An 18,641-nucleotide genomic window follows, 5' to 3' on the forward strand; every position below is an offset into this window, starting at 1 on the left:
GGTGTTGCAGAGGATGTAGAAAAAAGGAAACCCTTGCACCATGTTGGTGGGAATGTAAATTGGTACAGCCATTACAGAAAACAGTATGGAGGTTTCTCAAAAAATTAAAACCAGAACTACCATATGGTCCAGCAATTCCACTACTGGGCATGTATCCAGAAGAAATGACACTGGGATCCTGAATAAATATGTGCACCTCCCTGGTCACTACAGCATTATTCATAACAGCCAAGTTATGAAATCAACTTAAGTGTCCATCAACAGATGTATGTATAAGGAAAATGTGGTATATATACACAATGGAATACTATTCAGTATTTAAAAAGATTGAAATCCTGTTATTTGGAACAACATTGATGAACCTGAAAAATATTATATTAAGTGAAATAACCAGGCACAGAAAGACAAATACTGCATAATCTCAATTATATATGGAATCTAAAAAAGTCAAACTCATTGAAGCAGAAAGTCAAATGACAGTTATCAGGGGCTGGACTGGGAATAGGGTGAGATGTTGGTCAAAAGACACAAAATTTCAGTTAGATAGAAGGAATAGACCGGGCGCTGTGGCTAATGCCTGTAATCCCCACAATTTGGGAGGCTGAGGTGGGCGGATCACCTGAGGTCAGGAGTTCGAGACCAGCCTGGCCAACATGGTGAAACCCCATCTCTACTAAAAATCAAAAAAAAAAAAAAAAATTAGTTGGGTGTGGTGGCACATGCCTGTAATCCCAGCTACTCGGGAGGCTGAGGCAGGAGAATCGCTTGAACCTGGGAGGATGAGGTTGCAGTGAGCCAAGATCGTGCCACTGCACTCCAGCCTGGACGACAGAGCGAGACTCTGCCTAAAAAAAAAAAAAAGACAGAAGGAATAAGTTCAAAAGACCTATTGTACAATGTGGTGACTATAGTTAATGATGTGGTGTATAGCTGAAAATTGCTGAGAGTAGATTTTAAGGGTTCTCATAACAAACAATTTTAAAAGTGAAGTAATGAATATGTTAGCGTGATTTAGTCATTCTGCAATGTATACATATTTCAAAACGTCATATTGTAAGACATAAATATATATATACTTTTTTTATTTTTACTTTTTGAGATGGATTCTTACTCTGTTGCCCAGTCTGGAGTACAGTGGTATGATCTTGGCTCACTGCAGCCTCTGCCTCCCGGGTTCAAGCAATTCTCCTGTCTCAGCCTACCCCGTAGCTGGGACTACAGATGTGCGCCACCATGCCCACCTGATTTTTGTATTTTTAGTAGAGATGGGGTTTCACCATGTCAGCCAGGCTGGTCTCGAACTCCTGGCCTCAAATTATCCACCTGCCTCGGCCTCCCAAAGTGCTGGGATTACAAGTGTGAGCCACCATGCCTGGCCTAATTTTTATTTTTCAGTTAAAAACTATTTTAAAAAGAAAAAAGAAAACACTATGGTGGGCGGGGGGGGGGGGGCAAGGAAGGCATTCTATTCAAAATAGCAACAGAAAAATAATACTCAGGAACCATTTTAATGACAGCTATACGATATTATTTTTTAAGTTGCCACACTATTAGGTGATTTAAGTGAAAATTTACACATTATAGACAAATATACTAGGTTTCTCAGAAGCCTAATCATTTTACACCGGGCATGGTGGCTCACGCCTGTAATCCCAGCACTTTGGGAGGCTGAGATGGGTGGATCACGAGATCAGGAGATCGAGACCATCCTGGCTAACATGGTGAAACCCCGTCTCTACTAAAAAATAGAAAAAATTAGCCGGGCGTGGTGGCAGGCGTCTATAGTCCCAGCTACTCAGGAGGCTGGGGCAGGAGAATGGCGTGAACCCCGGGGGGCGGAGCTTGCAGTGAGCCGAGATTGCACCACTGCACTCCAGCCTGGGTGACAGCGCGAGACTCCATCTCAAAAAAAAAAAAAAGGAAGCCTAATTATTTTAAAAGTAAGTATTTCTCATACAAAATTATAAACAACACAATTCTAATTAAAATCTCAGTAGAATTTTTATGGAACTTTACCAAAACATTTATAAGTTTACAAGGAAGATAATTTAAGACAAGAAAAAAATCTTTTCAAGAAGATTATAAGGGGAGGTGAGTAAGAACCACATTAAGCCATATTATAAAGAAAGAACTTTGGGTCAATCCATGTCACTAAATCCAGTGAACATTTTTCAGTTCTCATCTAAAATGCCTTTGAGTAGATTTCTGAAACTTCCTTCCCTTCTGCTGGATTTCATCTCATTGCTTTTCTGGTGTTCCTGCATCCATAGGCTGCTTCTCAATTTCCTAAATGTTAGTGTTCCACAGGGTTTAGTCTGTGGTAGCTGTCTTCCAAGGTGGACTCCAGTGATTCTTACTTCCTGTGAATCAAGGCTGACTTCTGTGATCAATAAAATATTGAACAAGAAGGCCGGGCGTGGTGGCTCACGCCTGTAATCCCAGCACTTTGGGAGGCCGAGGCAGGTGGATCACGAGGTCAGGAGTTTGAGACCAGCCTGGCAAACATAGTGAAACCCCGTCTCTACTTAAAATACAAAAATTAGCCGGGCATGGTGGCGCGTGCCTGTAGTCCCAGCTACTTGGGAGGCTAAGGCAGAAGAATTGCTTTAACTTGGGAGGTGGAGGTTACAGTGAGCCGAGATTGCACCACTGCACTCCAGCCTGGGCTTCAGAGCGAGACTCCATCTCAAAAAAAAAAATAAAAAATAAAAAATAAAATGTAACAAAAGACAGCATGTGATTCCAAAGGTCATAGAGGATACTGCAGCTTCTGACTTGATCTCTTGGATCACTTCCTCTGAGGGAAGGCAGTCACCATGCTCTAAGAACACTGAAGCAGCTCTGTGGAGAGACCTTCATGGGTTGGAACTGAGGCTTCTTCTCAAGAGCTGGTATCAACTTGTCTAATTGTCCTCCTTGCCTCCTCTCTAGCACCTTCCAATCACTTCTCTGCATTACAATGCAAATACAATCATGCTAACCCTTTGCTAAAAGCCTTCGAGATTTTACATTTCTCTCAGGAAAAAAAATCAACATCCTAAGTATCCCTGCGCATCTCTCCAGCCTTATCTTGCAATGTTCTCTTTCTAAATGCTGTGTTCCACCAACACTGATCAACCTTTAAATGCTTACATTCCCTCTGCCTGAAATACCACCCACCCCATCTTTTACTTTTGTCTATTTAAACTTCTTTCGCCCTTTAGATTTCAACTCAAGCATGGCTCCTAATGGAAGCCATCTTTGACTCCCTCCGTCCTTTGCTAAAAGCTCTCATAGAACCTTGTTCATCTCCCTCCTAACAATTAAATCACTTTTAAGCTGCACAATAATCTGTATGATTAATGTTTATCTTCCCTATTATATTCTAAACTCCAGGAAAGCAAAAATTATGTTTTTCTGTTTTTGCCTATTACTGAAATCACAGCACCTACTGTAGTACCCACCAACATAAGAGGCACTCAAACTATTTTTTCAAACTTCTTGTTGTTGTTGAAAACTGGGTCTCACTATGTTGCCCAGGCTGGTCTCTAATAACTGGACTCAAGCCATCCTCCCACCTCTGCCTCCCTAAGTGTTGGGACTGCAGGCATGAGCCACCATACCTGGGCAAAACTATTTTTTGAATAATAATCTAATGTATCAGATTGGCACAAAAATGAAAAGCTCAATGGTGACAGTCTGAAAGACTTTATTATTTATAAGAATTATCATGTGACAATTGAGGCATTATAAAATAATAAAGGGAAGGACAAATTACTCATTTAATGATCCTAAAATAGTGATCAACAATTTTAAGAATAACAATTAAGAAAGAATTAATTTATAGGCTGGGTGTGGTGGCTCACACCTGTAATCCCAGCACTTTGAAAGGCCGAGGTGGCTGGATCACTTGAGGTCAGGAGTTCAAGACCTGCCTGGCCAACATGGTAAAACCCTGTCTATACCAAAAAATACAAAAAAATTATCTGAGTGTGGTGGCATGGACCTGTAATCCCAGCTACTTGGGAAGCTGAGGCATGAGAATCACTTGAACCCAGGAGGCAGAGGTTGCAGTGAGCCGAGATTATGCCACTGCACTTCAGCCTGGGTGACAGAGAGAGACTCTGCCTCAAAAAGAAAAGAAAGAACTTATATGAGACACTAAAAATAAATTCGAGAGAATAAAAGATTACATTTAAATGTCTATACATAAATACATTTACATGCCCATTCATATCAAACCATATAAAAACTAAGAGGAAACAGAATTATTTATTACACTGATATATATCACATATATTACCAGCATTTATTATGTTATAGTGAAAGTTTAGCTTTCTTAACCTAGAAATCACAAAGGCTGACAGAGTTGACTAGTGAAAATATAAAACATCTGTATATTACACACCTAAACAAATAAAATGAAAAAAGAATCAGCTAAGAAAAATGTTCCTAATGAGGAGCTAATGTCTATTATATATATAATAAAGTAAAGCATTAATACCCCCACCCTTGAGAACAAATATTCCATCAATAGAGAAATGGTTAAGCATATTCTAGTAATAGTAATAGCTGCTACTATTGAGTACCTGCTATGTACCTTGCATACCCTGTCTCGGTTAACACTTACAAATCCAACCATAAGTGAAACACTATCACACTATATTTTTGACATAGATATGTATTTATAATATATGAAATGGAAAATATGTTATAAAAGCAATATGGTCCCATTTCTTCTTTTTTTTTTTTTTTGAGATGGAGTCTCACTTTGTCACCCAGGCTGGAGTGCAGTGGCTCGATCTCTGCTTACTGCAAGTTCTGCCTCCTGGGTTCATGCCATTCTCCTGCCTCAGCCTCCTGAGTAGCTGGGACTACAGGTGCCTGCCACCACGCCTGGCTAATTTTTTTATATTTTCAGTAGAGACAGGGTTTCACCGTGTTAGCCAGGATGGTCTCAATCTCCTGACCTCATGATCTGCCCACCTCGACCTCCCAAAGTGCTGGGATTACAGGGGTGAGCCACTGCGCCCAGCCCAGTCCCATTTCTATAAGGAAAAAATAATTTAATAAGATATAAATTCATACAGTGTGATATAATCACATTATGTGGGTGATGTGATTATAGAATATAAATTTTTTCCTTTATGCTCATTATTTTCCAATTTTCTACAATGAAATGGTTACTTCAAAAATATAAAAGCTGGGTGCAGTGGCTCATGCCTGTAATCCCAGCACTTTCGGAGGCTTAGGCGGATGGATTACTTGAGCTCAGGAGTTCAAGTCCAGGCTGGGCAACATGGAGAAACCCTGTCTCTACCAAAAATATAAAAATTAGCCAGGCATTATGGCATGAGCCTGCAATCACAGCTATTCAGGTGGCTGAGGCATGAGAATTGCTTGAACCTGGGAAGCAGAGGTTGCAGCGAGCCGAGATCTCGCCACAGCACTCCAGCCTGGGTGACAGAGTGCATAAAAATAAAAAAAAATATATATATAAAAGCACACCGCAAACTTAATTAAGCCGTGTATTTATTATTATTATTGCTAATACCATTATTGACTTCGGACATTTGCTATTGCAAAACATTGACGTTTTCATGACAAGTAATACCTTTTCACATCAGTAGGCTCATTGTAGATAAATGTACTGTGACAAGTACAGTTTATGGATGTTCGCATAGTAAAGACTATAAATATAACTTGTTTTTAATAATCCATTCATATATTATTTTTATCATAAGCCAATGAATTTGATAAATTTATTTAAAATAGCTTGCATGGCTGGGCGTGGTGGCTCACGCCTGTAATCCCAGCACTTTGGGAGGCAGAGGTGGGTGGATCACAAGGTCAGGAGTTTGAGACCAGCCTGGCCAACATGGTGAAAACCTATCTCTACTAAAAATACAAAAATTAGCTGGGCGTGGTGGCATGTGCCTGTAATCCCAGCTACTCGGGAGGCTTAGGCAGAAGAATTGCTTGAATCTGGGAGGCAGAGCTTGCAGTGAGCCAAGATTGTGCCAGTGCACTCCAGCCTGGCTGACAGATTGAGACTCTGTCTCAGAAAAAATAAATAAATAAAATAAAATAAAATAAAATAGCTTGCATATGTGAAGCTTTGCAAAACTTTCCATGACCATACAGGAAGTAGTCTGAAACTGACAACCTGTAGGATGAAACACAAGTTTCACAACCTAGTGTTTGAAAACTTTCATTATCTTACCTTTCTGTGCCTATAGAAACATATCACCCATCATATCCCAGAATGTAATATCTATTCCTTTCCATTTGATTTTATTGCCATCCCCAACAATAACAAGCCCATATCCATCTCTGTGCCTTTTTTTTTTTTTTTTTTTTTTGAGATGAAGTCTCACTCTGTTCCCCAAGCTGGAGTGCAGTGGCACTATCTCAGCTCACTGCAACCTCCACCTCCTGGGTTCAAGTGATTCTCCTGCCTCAGCCTCCCGAGGAGCTGGAACTACAGGCATGCGCCACCATGCCCTGCTAATTTTTGTATTTCTAGTAGAGACGGGGTTTCACTATGTTGGCCAGGCTGGTCTCAAACTCCTGACCTTGTGATTCACCTGGCTTGGCCTCCCAAAGTGCTGGAATTACAGGTGTGAACCATCACTCTGGTCCAACAGTTTTAATTTTTAAATAATTGAATTAACCAGTTTTCAAAATGTTAAGTAGTTGTGTAGAAACATCTACATAAAGCAGTATTATATTTCCTAGAGGCTCTAAGAAAGCAAAACAGTAGAATAGAGGGAGAAAGAGATAAGAGAGAAAAAAAACCTATTTGAATAAATGTTACATTTCACTTAAAAATAAATTAAACTTTTTCAGTGTATTGATTATTTTGTAAGGGGAACAAAATATATATATTTCCATCTTACCCATTCTCTCTTGCTATTACAAAAGGGGCAGAAACTCAAACTCCTCCACCACCTCCACTTCCAAACAACAGAGAAGGAGAATGAGAATAAATAAGACGGGGCTGAAGTAGCCAGCAGGAATATGGGGTATGGGGTATGAAGGGAGAAGATTTCAGATAAAAGTGTCAAACAGTTTTTTTCCAGCAAGGTTGTTTACGGATTCTCTTCCTGCATACCCCAAATTCCCACTACAATCTTTTCCCCACTTCTTATAGATGTTCTAACTTTCTTCAGTTCATTCCTGAAAAACATGGGATCCAATCAGTTGTTTCCTATCGTCTGTGCTGGTGACTCCTCCATCTACATCATTGCCCATGAAGTCTTTTCTGAGTTGCTGCTCCCAAGCTAGAAAAATCTAGGGAACATCATTTTTGTGTTCTGCCATCCTGTCAAACTCAATATGCCAACTCAACATGTTCAAAATATATAAAACAGAAATTATTATTAAAGCAAAATCTAGCTGGGCTCAGTGGCTCACATCTGTAATCCCAGCATTTTGGGAGGCCGAGGCGGATGGATCACCTGAGGTCAGGAGTTCAAGACACGCCTGGCCACCATGGTGAAACCCCGTGTCTACTAAAAATACAAAAAATTAGCCAGGCGTGTTGGTGCATGCCTGTAATCTCAGCTACTCGGGAGGCTGAGGCAGGAGACTCACTTGAACCCAGGAGGCAGAGGTTGCAGTGAGCTGAGATCACACCATTGCACTCCAGCCTGGGCAACAGTGTAAGACTCTGCCTCAAAAAAAAAAAAAAAAAAAAGAAAAGAAAAAGAAAAAGAAAGAAAAGAAAAGCAAAATCTATTCCGTTTCCCTGATTTTATTATTTTATTCATGTATTCACCTAGAAACTACTGAGAACTGTTCTAGGAATGATGATAAAGGCAGTCCCTAATCTCAAAGAGGGTCCAATCTAGACATGAAGACAGATCTGTAAATGCATAATGTTCATTAGAAGTAGGAACAAAGAACTATAAAAGCTCAGAGGATGTAGCAACTCTGAAGAAATAGAAACAACATCACGCAAGAGGTGATATTTTGGGTGGTTTTAAAGCAGCAGTCCCCAACCTTTTTGGCACCAGCCACTGGTTTCGTGGAAGACAATTTTTCCACAGCCAAGGGTTGGGGGATGGTTTCAGGATGATTGAAGCCTATTACATTTATTGTGCACTTTATTTCTATTATTATTGCATTGGAATATATAATAAAATAATTATACAATGCACCATAATATAGAATCAGTGAGAGCCCTGAACTTGTTTTTCTGCAACTAGATGGTCCCATCTGGTGGTGATGGAAGACAGTGACAGATCATCAGGCATTAGATTCTCATAAGGAGCATGCAACCTAGATCCCTCACACACACAGTTCACGATAGGTTTTGGGAGCCTACTAGAATCTAATACCATCACTGATCTGACAGGAGGTGGCGCTCAGGTGGTAATGCTCGCTTGCCCACGGCTCAAATCCTGCTGTGCCGGCCCAGTTCCTAACAGGCCACATGGCCAGGGGACTGGGGACCCCTGCTTTAAAGGACAAAGTAGGAATTCATCAAATGAGGAGGACCTCACAGGTCAACAGAACAGACTATCAAAGGCATAGTGTATTTTAAAAATACTAAAGTTAATTGTTGGGTGCATGATTTGGGGGATGGAGATTGAGTGGCAAGAGAAAAAAAATTTAAAAGGTAAGTTGGGGCCAGTCTCTATAAGGAGCCTTATACACTAAATTAGGGATTCGAATATAATCCTAGAAGCAGGAGAAAGCCAATGGAAGTTTTCAAAAAAAAAAATAACATAATTAGATGTTTTAAAACATAAAAGGTAACTTTGGGAGTGTGAAAGCTTGATTAGAGACCAGATAAAAAGTTTCTGCAGGAGTCTAGGAAGAGGTGATGGAGCTTGCACATAATCAGGGGTGGAAGGAACAGAGAAGAGAAGCCCTTTCATTGTGCAGTGAGAAATTCAGGACTTGACTTCAGGATGTGAGGACTGAACAAGCAGTCCCTGGAGACAGAGGGCAGCCACACAGATAGCCGCTATGGACACTGGGTTTTTTGGTGTTGTTATTTTGAGACAGGGTCTCACTCTGTCACCCGAGCTGGAGTGCAGTGGTGCAATCATGGCTCACTGCCACCTCCACCTCCTTGGCTTAAGTAATTGTCCCACCTCAGCCTCCTGAGTAGCTGGGACTACAGGTGCATGCCACCATGCCTGGCTGATTTTTAATTTTTTTTTTTTTTGAGACGGAGTCTTGCTCTGTTGCCCAGGCTGGAGTGCAATGGTGCGATCTCAGCTCACCGCAAGCTCTGCCTCCCGGGTTCAAGCGATTCTCCTGCCTCAGCCTCCTGGGTAGCTGGGATTACAGCCACCTGCCACCACGCCTGGCTAATTTTTGTATTTTTAGTAGAGACAGGGTTTCACCATGTTGGCCAGGATGGTCTCAAACTCCTGGCCTCAAGTGATCTACCCGCCTCAGCCTCCCAAAGTGCTGGGATTACAGACATGAGCCACCGTGCCTGGCCTAATTTTTAAATTTTTTGTAGAGATGGGGTCTCACTATGTCACCCAGGCTAGTCTCAGACTCCTGGGATCAAGTGATTCTCCCACCTAAGCCTCCTAAAGTGCTGGGGTTACTGGCATGAGCCACCATGCCCAGCTGCTATGGGTACTGGTGAGATTACCTGGTGACTGCCTAGGTGGGAGAAGTATGTGGAATGAGAGAGGGTCCAGGAGGAAACCATGAGAAACACTGTCATTTAAGAGTCAAGCAGGCTGGGCGCGGTGGCTCACGTCTGTAATCCCAGCACGTTCGGAGGCTCAGACGGGCGGAACACGAGGTCAGGAGATTGAGACCATCCTGGCTAACATGGTGAAACCCCGTCTCTACTAAAAATACAAAAAAATTAGCCAGGCATGGTGGCAGGCACCTGTAGTCCCAACTACTTGGGAGGCTGAGGCAGGAGAATGGCGTGAACCTGGGAGGCAGAGCTTGCAGTGAGCTGAGATCATGCCACTGCATCCCAGCCTGGGCAACAGAGCAAGACTCTGTCTCAAAAAAAAAAAAAAAAAAAAAAAAATTAGCCGAGTGTGGTGGCACGTGTCTGTAGTTCCAGCTACTTGGGAGGCTGAGGCAGGAGAATCACTTGAACCTGGGAGGCTGGGATTGCAGTGAGCAGAGATTGTGCCACTGCACTCCAGCCTGGGCGACAGAGCAACACTCTGTCTCAAAAAAAAAAAAAAAAAAAAAAAAAGGCCAGGGGGCTGGGCATGGTGGCTCACGCCTAATCCTAGCACTTTGGGAGGCGGAGATGGGTGGATCACCTGAGGTCAGGAGTTCGAGACCAGTCTGGGAAACATGGCAAAACCCCGTCTCTACTAAAAATACAAAAAATTAACCAGGCATGGTGGCAGGCTCCTGTAATCCCAGTTACTTGGGAGGCTGAGGCAGGAGAATTGTTTGAACCTAGGAGGTGGAGGCTGCAGTGAGCTGAGATCTCACCATTGCACTCCAGCCTGAGCGACAAAGCAAGATTCTGTCTCAAAAAAAAAAAAAAGAAAAGGAGTGAAGCAAAGGAAGAGTAAAACCAGCAAAGCAGATGGAGAAGGAGCAGCGGAAGCAGGAAGGGAGCCAGGAGCAGAACAGTGTGGTGAAAGCTGAGGGACAAGAGAATCTGGAGAAATGGAAGGTGGTAGACAGTTATAGTTGTTTTTGTTTTTTTTTCTTTTTTGTTTTTTCGAGATGGAGTCTCGCTGTGTTGCCCAGGCTGGAGTGCAGTGGTGCAATCTCAGGCTCACTGCAACCACTGCCTCCTGGGTTCAAGCAATTCTCCTGTCTCAGCCTCCCTAGTAGCTGGGACTACAGGCACCCGCCACCACGCCCAGCTAATTTTTATATTTTTAGTAGAGACAGGGTTTCACCATATTGGTCAGGCTGATCGGTGGTAGACAGTTTTAAAAGGTAGCAGAAGTCAAATAGGATCAGGAATGAAAATGTCCCATGGCATGTGATTAGCCTTTCAAGAAGCAAATGTGGTGAATGAGGGTGGAAACAGGTTGGTAATTGTCAGAAAGGTACAATGGCAGGAAGAAATAATTAGAAGGAGGGATGCTTGCAGGATGAGGTTCTTTCCTTAAAGAGACGGAAGAGGTGATGACTAATGGAATAAGGTTCTAGAGTGGGCAGAGAAGAGAGAGAGAACAAGGATGGAAGCCACACATTGATGGCAGAAGCACGGGACAGGACCGAGGCTCCCTGATAATAGCAGAGATGCTTTATCAGTCTTGGACTGTTACCTCCAAATGTTATGCCAAGAAGAAAGAAACTTCTAACTTGCTGTTTCAGGTTTCTTGTCATTTGCAGACAAATGTAAACCTAATTAGGACAGGAGAAAGGGCTGTGGAAAGAACAAGAATAACCAGAAACCTCTTAAAAGCATGAAGACATGAAATAGCACAGTATGTCCAGAAGGTAAGACCAAGACCAAGTAATCTTGGTCTAGACTCCCAAGTGTGAGAGAGGGCGTGTTAGGAAAGAAAGATGGAAATGTAGCCCAGGTCTGAATTGCTGAGACTAGATCCTCTAGATATAAGATAGCCGTGAATGGGTGTTAAGCAAAGAAATGACATGTTCGCATTTTAGCCTGGAACAGATTTCCCCAGTGGCAGTCTGGTAGGGGCTTGTGAGGAAGTAAAACAGGATGCAGGGAGAGTGTTTAGAAACTTCTACTACAGTCCTAGTGAGTGGTCATGATAGCCTGTGTGGGTGCAGTTATGGGAGGCTTACAGAGGGTGGGATGAGCCTGGGAAATATTTAGGAATTAAATCAGTGGGAATTAGTGATTGATGACACGGGGAAGTAATTCAGGAAGACGTCTAGGTCTCTGCCTTGCATTGCTTCTTTTCTCCATCCCTATTGTCAGTAGCTTAATCTAGGCACGCCGCTACCTCATTTTCTCATTCAACAAGTATTTACTGAGTGCCTTCTTTGTGTCAGGTCTGGCAGATACAGAAGTGAGTGAGTCAGAAATGATCTAAATGATCTCTGCTCTACTTGATCTTAGTTAGGGATACCTATGATGAATGCTTCATATGTGAGATCTCATTTAATCCCCAGAATACCGTGTAAGTACTTTTTTTTTTTTGAGATGGAGTCTCACTCTGTCCCCAAGGCTGGAGTGCAGTGGCATGATCTCAGCTCACTGCAACCTCCACCTCCCAGGTTCAAGTGATTCTCCTGCCTCAGCTTCCTGAGTAGCTGGGATTACAGGCACATGCCACCATGCTCGGCTCATTTTCATATTTTTAGTAGAGATGGGTTTCACCATGTTGGCCAGGCTAGTCTTGAACTCCTGACCTCAAATGATCCACCCACCTCGGCCTCCCAAAGTGCTGGAATTACAGGTGTGAGCCACTGCACCTGGCCTGTAAGTACTATTATGGTCTCCATCTTTAAGAAAAGGTAACCCAGTCTTAGAAAGTTTAATAATTGGCTCAAGGTCACAAAGCTGACTGATAAGTGATGGTGCCAGGAATCTAACACAGATCCATTGTACTTCAAAGCCATGTTTTTAATCACTTGACAGTGCTATTTCTCATGCAATTATATACAATGTGTTAAAGACTACGACAAGGATTACTGCAGCCTCCTACCTGGACATGGCATGTTCCAGCCAGAGTAGTTCTTTTTTCAGGGAAACTGGGGTGGATGATGGTACCTTCTCTGATTCAGGGAACTCTGAGAAAGAAGGTGAGATTTCTGGACAGAAGGTGATCCATTCAGTTCTTAGATATATGGGTTTCGAAATGGCTGTGAAACAGCCAAATGGAAATATCTAGCAGTAATCTAATAGGGTCTGAAGTGCAAGCGAACCCAGGGTTGGAGATAAAGAACTTGGCTTCACTAGTACTTAAGGTCAGCTAAAGTCAAGGCAATTAATGCGACTCTTCAGGGATTCCTAGAAGTGAGGGGAGCAGCCTGCTGAGAAAGGGGCAGGTGGGTACAGGCTTGAAGAGAGTGGAATAGATTTGGAATAATTGATTAGATAAAAAGGAAAGGAACTCAGCCAAAGGCAGTCAAAGATATAATTAGGTAGCATTTAGGGATAGGGACAATGAATTTAGAGTGATCTCAGTCTGCAATGATGAGGGATTTTCTCCAGTAGCAATCACCAACTCAAGAATAGGAACACTGGCCAGCATTTTACTGTAAGTTCCTTTCATTTCTTACAGTCTGATTTAAGACTGCCTGTGAGTTCCCAGATGACCCTGAATTTACCTTTGACCAGCTATTAAACACCAGGCCTATAAAGTTGTATTAAGATCCATCTTTCCTTTAGATTTTGAAATCTTTAGAATCACAGTTTGTGTTTTATTCTTTTTTTTTTTTTTTTTTTTTTTGAGATGGAGTCTCGCTGTCGCCCAGGCTGGAGTGCATTGGCGCAATCTCGGCTCACTGCAGGCTCCGCCCCCTGGGGTTCACGCCATTCTCCTGTCTCAGCCTCCCAAGTAGCTGGGACTACAAGCGCCCGCCACCTTGCCCGGCTAATTTTTTGCATTTTTAGTACAGATGGAGTTTCACTGTGTTAACCTGGATGGTCTCGATCTCCTGACCTCGTGATCTGCCCGCCTCGGCCTCCCAAAGTGCTGGGATTACAGGCGTGAGTGAGCCACCGCGCCCGGCCTGTTTTATTCATTTTTATTCCCACTAACTCACACAGTACTACTTGTATACTTGTTTTATTTCCGAATTAGACTGTAAATTCCCAGAAGGGAGGAACTGTAGTTTCAACACCTTTGCAGGAGCATCACCTCAGTACAACATCTGTGAGATCTGATTGACTTTACGCTGTCAGTTGCAATGGAGAAACAAGCCAAATGTCTAACACTATTCAGCAGTTTTTTTTTGTTTTGTTTTGTTTTGTTTTTTTGAGACAGAGTCTTGCTCTGTTGTCCAGGCTGGAGTGCAGTGGCACAATCTCGGCTTACTGCAACCTCCACCTCCCGAGTTCAAGCGATTCTCCTGCCTCAGCCTCACGAACAGCTGGGACTACAAGCGCCTGCCACCAAGCCTGGCTACTTTTTGGTATTTTGCGTAGAGATAGGGTTTCACCGTGTTAGCCAGGATGGTCTCAATCTCCTGACCTCGTGTTCCGCCCACTTTGGCCTCCCAAAGTTCTGGCATTACAGGCGTGAGTCACCTCGCCCAGCCTCAAGCAGTGATTTTTAAGTGTTCAGACTTGGAGTTAACAATCCAGGCTGGGCATGGTGGCTCACACCTGTAATCCCAACACTTTGGGAGACTAAGGCAGGTGGACTGCTTGAGGTCAGGAGCTCAAGACCAGCCTGGCCAACATGGTCAAATTGGTCTCTACTAAAAATACAAAAATTAGCCGGGCATGGTGGTACATGCTTGTAGTTCCACCTACTCGAGAAGCTGAGGTGGGACATGCCTGTAGTCTCAGCTACTCAAAAGGCTGAGGTGGGGGAATCACTTGAATCCTGGAGGCAGAGGTTGCATTGAGCCAAGACAGTGCCACTGCACTCCAGCCTGGGTGACACAGCGAGACTCTGTCTCAAAAAAAAAAAAAAAAAAATCTCTCTTCTCAACCTTCTGCTCCCTGTGTTTCATTAAGAGGTAGCGAGGACATGTCCACCCTGGTATGCGGCCATTTTGCCTTTGGGGTTTGGACTGTACCGGCAGCTCTATAAATTCTGTGACCAGGGACAAACTACTAAGCACTTCTGGGTCTCCTGATCCTCATTAGTAAAACTGAGTGGATTGAACCCAATAATTGCTTACGTCCTCTCTTGTTGTATAATCCAAAGATTCCATGACCTTTGGGAGACCTTTAAACCATACCTGAGAACCACTGTCTTGTGAAGCACAATAATACATGGGCTCTGTGTTTCCCTACTGGAAATGGGCAAATCCCTCTCTCTGTAAAATTGGGTTATAATCTAGAGATCATAGCATTTCTGAGATGAAGATGCTAACATTTTTTATTTATTGTTTTGACAGCTAGGCAAGACATTTTATCAGATACAAGGTTGTTTGTCAATGGTAGGTTTACCCACAAATCCAATCAGGGCACTTTAGTTCACTATGGTAGTAGAAAAGAAAGCTAGAAGAATATAAAATATCATCTTGGCTCTTATATGTACCTTGGTAACTAACCCCCTTTTTTTTTCCAGATAAGAAACCAAAAGGTGTCCATGACTTAGGTACTAAATGGCAAGGCTGGAACCAGAATCCAAGTTGCCCAGTCACACAGTTTTTATTTTTTAAATAACCAAATTGGTCAAAAATCTTCCTCAAAGACAAAAACAAATGAAGGTAAAATGCCAATTGGTTAAGTTTAAACAGAGACTTCACTTTGTTCTTTTCAGGTTCAATAATAAACAATTCTAGTGATTAGCATGAGGGGCTGGCAGATGAAACATTCTGACTCCTAAACAAAAATATTTATATTTTTGTATGGTGGTTAGTAAATCAATTGTAAAAATTATACGGAAAACAAGGAGAATTAGAAAACCCAGAGCACAATTCCCTCTACTCTTTTGGGGGACAGATGAAAAAACAAAACGAAATCCCTGTGGCTACCTTCATTAGCAGCCAGGGTGGTGAGTCCCATTGTAAATCTCACTTATAAAGGCTCATGGCTACCTGCAGAGCCTAGGAGTACAAATCACATTAGTGAAGACACCAGATGACCAAAGGAAGCAGTGAGCGTCTGGTAAAGCTAGTAAACAAAAGGCAGCATTCCAGATGAATGCCATTGCTAGAGCCTGCATTGTAAAATGCTTGGATTTGAGAACCCTAAAGCAGATTAGCTTAAAGCAACAAAAGATTCAAATAAGATACAAAGAACTCATTTTGGCACATTAAGAAATTGTCTTCATTAGATCATCAGGTGCTTAAGTGTAATTATTACAGAAAAAAAAAAATCTCATCTAAGTTGTGTTTGAGGCAGTGAAGCCTAGAACAAGGACCTAAGGATGGTTCTTGAATATAACATGTTCATGACCAAAAGTCACCAACCAGACACAGTGGCCTTTTTCTATTTTAATCTTCTTAACATTTTAAAGGTCTGTAATGACATTAAAATTTGTTGTAGACATCATTTCAACATTCAGTCAATGATGATGGACTGAACATCAATTCAGGCCATCAATCAGTCTGAAATTTTACAAATGCATTTAGAGACCCTATAAGCACATAGGCAAAAACGGTTCCAATAATTTAAATGCTAATCCTAAAACCCTAAAGCCAAAATTGAGGTTTAATAATGAAAACCTTTCCCTATAATTTCTATTTTCAGGAAATTAATTTCTCATCATATCTCCCCAGTTTTGTTTGATTATAACAATGGTCCCTCACCACCAACAAAAGCAGTTCAGCTCCCACTTTCCCTTTGAAGGGTACTCCCATTGTTTTGTCAAAGCCTAATAGGGTCATAAGCAAGGCTGCACTGACATGGGAGGAAAGACCTCACACCTAATGGACTGCTGTCACCTCAAGCTTTCAGGCCAGGTGAAAGCTTTGACTTCATTTGTGTTCAAGCAGAAAAACACTAGAAAAATTCAGCCCATATGAACTCCAAAACGCTTTTTGGCTTCACCACTCCTTTAGGTTTAAAAATTACAATAAGTAGCCAGGTGTGGTGGCTCACACCTGTAATCCCAGTGCTTTGGGATGCTAAGGTGGGAGGATCCCTTGAGGCCAGGAGTTTGAGATCGGCCTAGGCAACATAGCAAGAACCTGTCTCTACAAAAGATTTAAAAAATTATCTGGGTGTGGTGGTGCATGCCGATAGTCCCAGCTACCCTGGAAGATGAGGTGGAAAGATCCCTTGTGCCCAGGCTGCAGTGAGCACTTGCAGTCACATTTGTTTGACAGAGGACAAGGGAAGTACAGAAACCAAGAAGCTGGTGGCTGAGTCATATTTCAAGATGATTGCAGATGAGAGGCACGGCTCCTCACCACAGACTTTCAAATGGAGGAACCCTTGCCAGTGCTGTGGCCTCTCCTGTCTTTCCAGTTTTGTCACAAAGACAAGTGGCAGATATCTATCCTATCAAGTCAGTGACTAGTACAAATTCTCAGATAGCTCCTTATTTGCTGACTGCAACACAGAGGGTCTCCTTCTATTTTCTCGTCTACTCCTTTCCTCTCTTCTTGGTAGCCAAGGCAGGACCAAAAATGGCCTGACCATTACTGCTCTGAAAGCCAAGACAGGCAGTGGTGATCATGCTTCACTACTTCATAATCATGTAGCTTGAGGCTAGTTATCTATAAAATGAATATAATATCTCCTACTTCATAGTGTTACAGTAAAGAAGATAATGTATGTGAAGTACGTTGCATATATTAGGTATGCAACAAATGTTAACATTCCTCCTTATATAAATCCCTAACCATAGGAAGAACACACTTCTCTACTTTATAAAATTATTTCATGTATATTATTAATATCTTGGTTAGGGCTGGGTGTGGTGGCTCAACGCCTGTAATCCCAGCACTTTGGGAGGCCCAGGCAGTGGATCATGAGGTCAGGAGTTCAAGACCAGTTGGGCCAACATTGTGAAACCCCGTCTCTACTAAAAATACAAAAAAATTAGCCAGGCATGGTGGCATGCGCCTGTAATCCCAGCTACTCAGGAGGCTGAGGCAGGAGAATCACTTGAACCCAGGAGGCACAGGTTGCAGTGAGCTGAGATTGTGCCATTGCACTCCAGCCTGGGCGACAGAGCAAGACTCTGTCTCAAAAAAAAAAAAAAAGAAAGAAACAATCTTGGTTAATCTTTATAAATTACCACAACTCATAAGTAGCCAAATACTGATACCCAAATGCATGTCCTCTGACTCCAAAACCAATGTGTTTTTTGTTTGTTTGTTTGTTTTTTGAGACGGAGTCTTGCTCTGTTGCCCAGGCTGGAGTGCAGTGGTGCAATCTCAGCTCACTGCAAGCTCCACCTCCGGGGTTCACGCCATTCCCCTGCCTCAGCATCCCAAGTACCTGGGACTACAGGTGCCCACCACCACGCCCGGCTAATTGTTTTTTATATTTTTTGTAGAGACGGGGTTTCACCATGTTAGCCAAGATGGTCTCGATCTCCTGACCTTGTGATCTGCCCGCCTCAGCCTCCCAAAGTGCTGGGATTACAGGCATGAGCCACCGTGCCCGGCCCCAATGTTTTTCTATTGTGCTGCAATGAGGGGTTGTGGTAGTGGGACCACAATTATATTCCTGTAGCATCAGATCCTGCGGGTGGGGGTGAGGAGCATGGCCTGAGCCAGGAGGGATCTTAGAAGCAAACAAATGAAGCAAAAATAGAGACACAAATAAACCCATACCACTTAGGTAGCTGCCAGAGAGGTGAGGTGGACTTGGGGTTTGTCAATAAAGTGTCCACTGTAAAAGGTAATCAGAATAAAAGTGAAAACAATTGTATTGTTGTAGGTTCTAGATCTTTATAAGAATGTTATTATTTTAGGTTGCTCAAAAAAAACCTTATGAACACAATAGACCCAACAAAATGTTATCTTAGTCTAAGGTTGAGAGAGGTTTCCTAATTGTCATTAGACATAATCAATGTCTAAATTAACCAAAATTTTATAAACAACATCTCAGAACTGCATTGAAAGCTTTGAACACTTTGCTTCACTTAATTCTTATAATGACATTATGAGATAGAGCCTTTCATTCATTATATGAGAAAACAGAC

General features: G+C 42.4%; 1 protein-coding gene across 1 annotated transcript in view; it reads right to left on the reverse strand.

Annotated features, from left to right (window-relative positions):
- Positions 1–18,641, reverse strand: part of GREB1L (GREB1 like retinoic acid receptor coactivator) — a 296,713-nt gene that overhangs the window by 174,503 nt on the left and 103,569 nt on the right. The window lies entirely within an intron of this gene.

The sequence above is a fragment of the Nomascus leucogenys genome, chromosome 4 (assembly GCF_006542625.1).
Source record: "Nomascus leucogenys isolate Asia chromosome 4, Asia_NLE_v1, whole genome shotgun sequence".
NCBI classification, from domain to species: Eukaryota; Metazoa; Chordata; class Mammalia; order Primates; family Hylobatidae; genus Nomascus; species Nomascus leucogenys.